Source organism: Poromitra crassiceps, assembly GCF_964638095.1.
Source record: "Poromitra crassiceps genome assembly, chromosome: 12".
NCBI classification, from domain to species: Eukaryota; Metazoa; Chordata; class Actinopteri; order Beryciformes; family Melamphaidae; genus Poromitra; species Poromitra crassiceps.
The window spans coordinates 48,491,663-48,498,522 of record NC_139632.1 but is presented as its reverse complement, the minus strand read 5'-3'; the positions used below and the strand labels follow the sequence as shown (position 1 = coordinate 48,498,522).

Here is a 6,860-nt window from a genome sequence, read left to right as displayed (position 1 = left end):
CGTGTCTAGTGGCTTTCAGCCTGCGTTTGTCACAAGCGAGTGCTCTGCTGCTGCTGCTGCGAGTTTGAGCAGCCTCCCTCCCTGGCAGCGAGTTTGAGCAGCCTCCCTCCCTGGCAGCAAGTGTGGATAGGTCTCACTCGTCTCTTGGGTTTGAGAGCCCCGATGAAGCCCCGTGCGACTCTAGGCTTTATGCTGCCCACCCAGTCCATTTCTGGAACCCCCCACCGCAGCAGCGCGAAAGCGTCCCCGCCTACAGTATGAGAATGAGGCTCGTTCGTTTCTGACTGTAAAATCGCCAAGCCATTTCCTTGAGAATGGAGGAAGCAGCCGCGGGAGGCGGCTGCTTTTGGTTGACTTTCTCTCTGTCGGGAGAGGACCGTCGCCACCTAGCTGGTCGGTAAAATAGATTATACACATTCAATACTTCCAATATCTCCATAGGAGACGCGGGGAACATTGATCCACGTAGCACCGTCAAAAAAAAAAAAATCGAGTCAATGGCAGTGAACGTGTTAATCACTATTATCATTTTAAACTTTGCAGCCCTAAGCCGAAATAGATAAAATAACAATCCTGTTGTTTGAAATATGAATACAATTGTTTTATGCTCTAAAATTATCTTACTCTGCTTTGACAATTGAGGCCTGTGAATGAATGAATGAATGACTATGTTGACTTTTAGTGACAAATATAAACTTTATTTAAGGTACTTGAAGGCCTTTCCCAGCTGGTCACCCTCATCGACAATGAAATCAATGGGAGAAGAACAGCACACCAAAGCTGGTTGTTTCCAAAGAATACCTCCGGGACCTGATCCAGATAGACCTGCCTGTCCACTGTCCAAACCTGCTTGGGAAACTTGTGCAGTTCTGGGTGGGCTGGAATGTGCTTCCCAGTGCCGACTCCGCAGGATGGCTTCGCATACCCAAAGTCTTCAACCTGCTTCAACCTGCTTAAACTCCCAGAACGTTACAAAGACTACGAAAGATTTGAAGAGGAAATCCTTGCCGCTATCGCGAGTGTTGATGTTGACCCGGGTTATGGACTGTCGTAAGGAGATGCATATATGTTCTTGTTTAATTGTTAATGAGTTTATTTCTGCAATAACTGCATTTATGGTTCCGTTTTAACGTTTGGTGAGGCATGCTTGATCAGAGATACTCAAGTCATTTTTTGCAAGTCTAAGTCAAGTCTCAAGTCTTTGAGCTCAAGTCCAAGTCAAGTCTCAAGTCTTTGAGGGGCAAGTCCAAGTCAAGTCTCTCAAAAAAAAAACATTCAAAAAATATTTTCTTTAAATCTGAATTTTTTGGACGTTTTAGTCCGAGTGAAATGTTATGTAGTCTCTCCTGTTGTCATTGTCCATTTCTGTTCTTATTTGTAGGATTTGAATCATGGGTGGTATTTTACACCAGTGGTATCGGGCTCCGGGGACCCCCTGGCACTTGCCTGGGGTTCCGCGAAAAGTTTTCAAGAAAATAAAAATGAAATCTTTTTTTTGCAAAATCTTCATAGTTCAATGAAAATATTTTATCCTTTGAATCTAAAATGGTTCATGGATTACATTCTAATCTAACAAACCTATCAATTTAAAAGTAAAGCACGTTACCGTGGAAACAATAAAGCTTAGCCCAAAATCACAAATCAGAATGAGGGGGTCCCCGGTATATGTTCCATCTTGTAAGTGGTCTTTGGCTGAAAAACATTTTGACCACTAGATGGTAGTATGTACCTAGTCTTCTATGAGGTAATGCTGATCTCAGGTGTCAAGCTCACAGGTGAATGGGAATTTTAACATAGGTCTTAGCCTAAGTGTAGAGAATAATTGTCAAGCCACTCTGTTAAACAGCAAATCATGTGGATCACTTCACGATCATGTTAATTGCATCAAGGAAATCTATTTCTGTCTGCAACATCATTCTACAATAAATGAAAACCTCAAAGATACATCATTGTTTGGACATTCACTCACTAACTGGGTACACTGGCTACACACTGGGTCAATAACATTCATTTTCACATTATGCAAGTGAGCACCAATATGAAAATTTTGGCCAATACCGATAACCAACATTAACATTGCCGTTATGGCTGATAACAGATATTTACCTATGTCGATATGATCTGTATAAAAGCAAGTTTTGATGATAATCATATTTTGTACATACTGAAACACATGTAAACACTGAATTTGAAAAACAAGAAGAATCCCTACAGACTGTAGGAAAAAAGCAATAGTCAAATAAATAGTGCAGTGTTCATAAGAGCGACATACCAGAGGTGACTGATATCTGACATCACTACAGTAGGGACTTAGCAACAGCTTGATAATGACATTTTTTTTTTCAAGATTTATTTTATTTTTCGTACAGTTGCTCATTCGTTGACAATATTACAGATCCATAAACATCTCTGCTTGAGCACACGCACATTGCGTAAAATAAAACAAGACAAAATAAACAAATAAATCCCAACCGCATCCCTCCCCCCACCCATCTCCCTTGTATGTTGATAATGACATTATGTGAGACATTCAGTCGACAGATATTTATACAGTACATCAGATTCCTCAACAGTGCCTGGAAGGTGTTAACACATGCCGTGACAAACATCTCACTTGCAGAGCTCCATCTAGGTCTCCTGAGCAATATTCTCATGGCATTATATGCCACTTCAAGTCTGTGCATGCTTGACCTCCGACTCCTATAATCTGACCACAGGTGAGCAGTGTAGAGTGGTGTGCAGTATGCTCTAAACAGAGACACCTTCACTCCATCTGTACACATGTTAAACTTCATCTGACAATTGCTCTGAAATAAAATGACCTAGATATTTAACATTATCACAAACAGTAAGGTTATTATCAGACAATTTAAAAACAGGAAATGTCAAGCATTTGTCCTCTTTGGTCCTGCAAATTAAGACAACACTTACTGGCATTGTATTTGATATCATGTACCAAACCATATTCAGTACATATTGTGAGGAGCTGCTGGAGACCAGCACTACTTGGGCTCAGAACAACAAGATCATCTGTGTACATTAAATGGTTCACTAGGGTATTACCAATAAGGCACCCAGTGTTACAACCATTCAGTTGCTTGGACAAATCATCAACATACAGATTAAAAAGAACTGGGAAGGGATAAGATTCCACCTTGATGGACCCCATTACTAACCCCAAAAAGGGTTGATATGTTGCTCCATTTAACTTGCATAGTCTGATGGGCATACCAAAAGGCCAGAATCCTAACAATATAGCTGGGCAAACCTCTTTGACATAGCATGAGTTTTTTTTATGGTTGACGGTCAAAGGCTTTAGAAGCATCAATAAAACATAAAAGAAATTAGAGGTTTTGCCATCTGTATTTGTTTACAATTTCCTTTAAGGCATACAGAGGTCAGTGTGCCATTTGCTTTAAAACCAAACTGCTTGTCTGTGGAGTAGATTAACTCCTTAACTCTGTCCAGCAGAATTCTCTCCAGGACTTTTGACAGTATATATTATATTAAGTTGATATCTGAAGCAACTTGTTGTTAATGTTTTATTTGTTTATTTAATGTTGACTTTCAACTGAAAATATTATTTTACTCATCAGCAATGGTGCATTTTGTATAGTCTAGACTAGCCATCTTGTCTCAGTTGTTGAGATCAAATAATCATTATCCCCTAGGCATCCAGGAAGTTAGTGAAACTATACAGTAAGCATTCCTGCATAACCCAAGAGTCTGTTGGGTTGGCCTGCATTCATGGGAACCAGTCTGTGAGCGGCCACACTCCAGTCAACTTTCTGGAGCTGTCGCTTTCTTTTTCTGAAAGACATCTGGAAAACACTTATGGCTAAACAATAACAAATTGGCAAACACATATTTTTAAACATCCTTATCATCTCATGAGTGCAAATGATCACCAAAGATGAAACTACAACATTTAAAAGGCTTTACTTGGTAAACAATGTTTAATAGTTTTTATCCACAATTACAATCACAAGGACAAACAATGTCCCCCCCACCCCAAAAAACATTTTTCAATAGTAAATTGCTATGTATACAGATGTAGTGTTCATAGTGTAAATGTTTTGATTATATTTTAGGAATAAATGTATATATTACTTTACACTTCATAGAACTTGTCTTGATCCCGCAATACATTGCACTGCCGGGATTGCCCACCAAATTACTGTTCTCAATCTTCCCTTGTTTATTAAAGCAGCATGATCACAAATATCAAATGTTTGATGCACCCAATACATACTGTTGTACTATACTTTAAGATTCTACTATTCTACTACTATTCACTGTTTTTCAAGCATGCAGCGTGCTGCACTCGAGCAGCCAGGCATGAAGTGGGTAAGGTGTGAGCAAGGTGTGAGCGGGACAGGGCAGCACCGGGCAAAACAGAGCGAGGCGTGGACAAAACACAGTGTTTCTGGTGTGAGTTTCAATGACTAGAAGTTAGCCCAATAGAATGTAGTGCATATACTTGGTAATAGCTTTCACTCTCTCCTGTTATCTCCCCATCTACATATATTTGTGGTGTTCAGCTGCGTCGAGGAGCTGCACACCAGCTGTGATCTTCATCCACATAGGCTGATGCGGTGAGCACTCCACTGGCTGATATCCCGATCAGCCCCGGGACTGAGACTGGTGGAGATGTTACGGGAGGAGAGATGAGGGAGAGATGCCTGAAGGATCTATAAGGGCAGAAATTAAATATAAACAGTTTGTTTTGAACCCACAGCATATTACTAAACAGAAAGCTTAGTGATGGGAGTCACTACCTATTGAATATTGGCCATGCATGCTGTGGAAATGATCCACAATGCCCCAAACATATCTCACAAGGGCAAAAAAAAGCCCTTAAAAGTGTATTTTTCCTACCCTGCTCCACAACATAACATTATGTAATACAACATTGTTATACAACATTATAACATTTAAATTCCCAAAATATTCAAGACCTGTAAATTATTAGATTCATTTTTAATGCGTTTCCAGACTTTCCACACCTGTGTAGGTACCCTGTGAACACAGGCCAAGATCAAGTAATGTAGCTGAAGAATAATTTGCGGGTAGATCATCATGATTAGATATAATTTTAGTATTCATTAATGCTGTCAAGTAAAAAAAAAAAAGTTTGTTTCATATCAATATTAATTTCAGCTGAATTATTATTTTCCAAGGACAGGAAAAATGTGTAACAAAACAAGAGCTTCAACATAATATTGCCTGTGTACTTGTATTGCCTTATTACCGACTCTGGTAGAGTGGCTTGTTGTTTCTGTCCTGCTGTCCTCTGTGTCTTCTGCTGTCAGATGTGACTCCTGGCCAGTGCCAGACAGGGTTGTATCTGGTTGAGGATGGCTGTAACACATGAGAAAATGATTTAACAGTTTGCTCTTACTACCTTCTTGCATGCAAAACAAGACTAGAACCTATCCCTGATGCATTTATTCAGGACCAGGCATGTCCAAAGTCCGGCCCTGGGGCCAATTGTGGCCCGTGGACAGATTTTTTTATTGGTTAATCAAGCAAGTTCAATTTGCATTTGTTTCCTTCACCTAACAATGACAGCACTATCATACAGTTTGTAGAAGCACCAGGTAGGAACAGCACATGCAGAACTACTGTTTTCAGATGGCAAACAAAGTACAATTGTATGTGATTTTTATTTATATTTTTTAATAACACCCATATGAGGTGAGAAGCACCTGCACGGCCGCCTCACCCCCAATTCAAAAAAGTTTGGACAATCCTGCACTAGATGGACAATGTCGGCGTGGCAGAGAGAGAGACAGTTAGACCAGACTCAAATGGGGGTCCGTGGCACTTTGCCAGGGGGTCCACGAAAAGTGTTCAGGAAAATAAAAATAAAAACTTTTTGTGTGTGTGCAAAAGCTTCATAGTTCAACTAAAACATTGTAGGCCTATGCTTTAAATTTAAAATGTTTATTGTCTTACATACTTGTGCCTGCTTCAATAAAATTGTCTCTCCCTGTCCCTGATCACTCACCTGTGTACTCCCTCGGCTGGGTGTAATTTTCAACCAGGAACTCCTAGGTCAGCTGATTCCTACTGAATTGACCAAAACAGTTCAATAATTGCAACCCTGTCAAAATCTTATTGCTATGCTAGTTATTGTTATTAGTTATAGTATGAGTATTAGTTGACCAATTCTATGGGTCAGTCATAATTTTGTAGAAAGAATGCTACTGTCTGAAACTCATTCAAAAGAATCCATCCTTACATAATGAAAAATTAAATTGTTGATATTAACACTTCAAGAGACAAAGTAGTAATAATTTTGTTTGATATTTTTTCTAACTAATGGATTGCGTGAGCATTGAACACGTCACGGTGGCGCAGTGGAAGGCTCGGATGATGCCCTCCTCCACGTACGGCTTCAACTGCTTCAGGAACTCCGCGGCTGCCGCGACCTGGAGACAGAGGAATAGAAGGAAAGGTCTGAGGATGGAGATATCGCATTAACTGTGATAGACTAGATATCAGAAGGAACAGCCTCCATGCAATCCTACACCACCGGCTTGTTTTATAGCTCTTTGGAATCTCAATGTTGTATTGGCAACATACTGCCTTCTTATAACACTTAAGCCATTACATTCCCATTAGTGGACAGACTGCTGCCATGGCAACAGAAACAACACCATTAAAATACAGCCATGGGCCATGGGGCTAAAATGGTTTTCCCCCACCATCTAGTCTCGTATCTATACTAGACTGTATCTATACTATCGACCCTACCCCATATTTATCTACATGATATTCATCCAAAAGAAAGGTTGTGATTTACAGGGAGGAAAAATAACAATATGAGGAAATGTAAGCTATGTATGAGGGAATAC

General features: G+C 40.0%; 1 long non-coding RNA gene across 1 annotated transcript; it reads right to left on the bottom strand.

The window, feature by feature from the left end:
* Window positions 1–3,802: 3,802 nt before the first annotated feature.
* Window positions 3,803–6,423, bottom strand: LOC310785986. Its single transcript, XR_014553202.1, has 3 exons — window positions 6,011–6,423; window positions 5,252–5,361; window positions 3,803–4,691 (listed from the first exon to the last, which is right to left on the bottom strand). It is a non-coding gene; the product is annotated as an uncharacterized lncRNA (long non-coding RNA).
* Window positions 6,424–6,860: the final 437 nt, after the last annotated feature.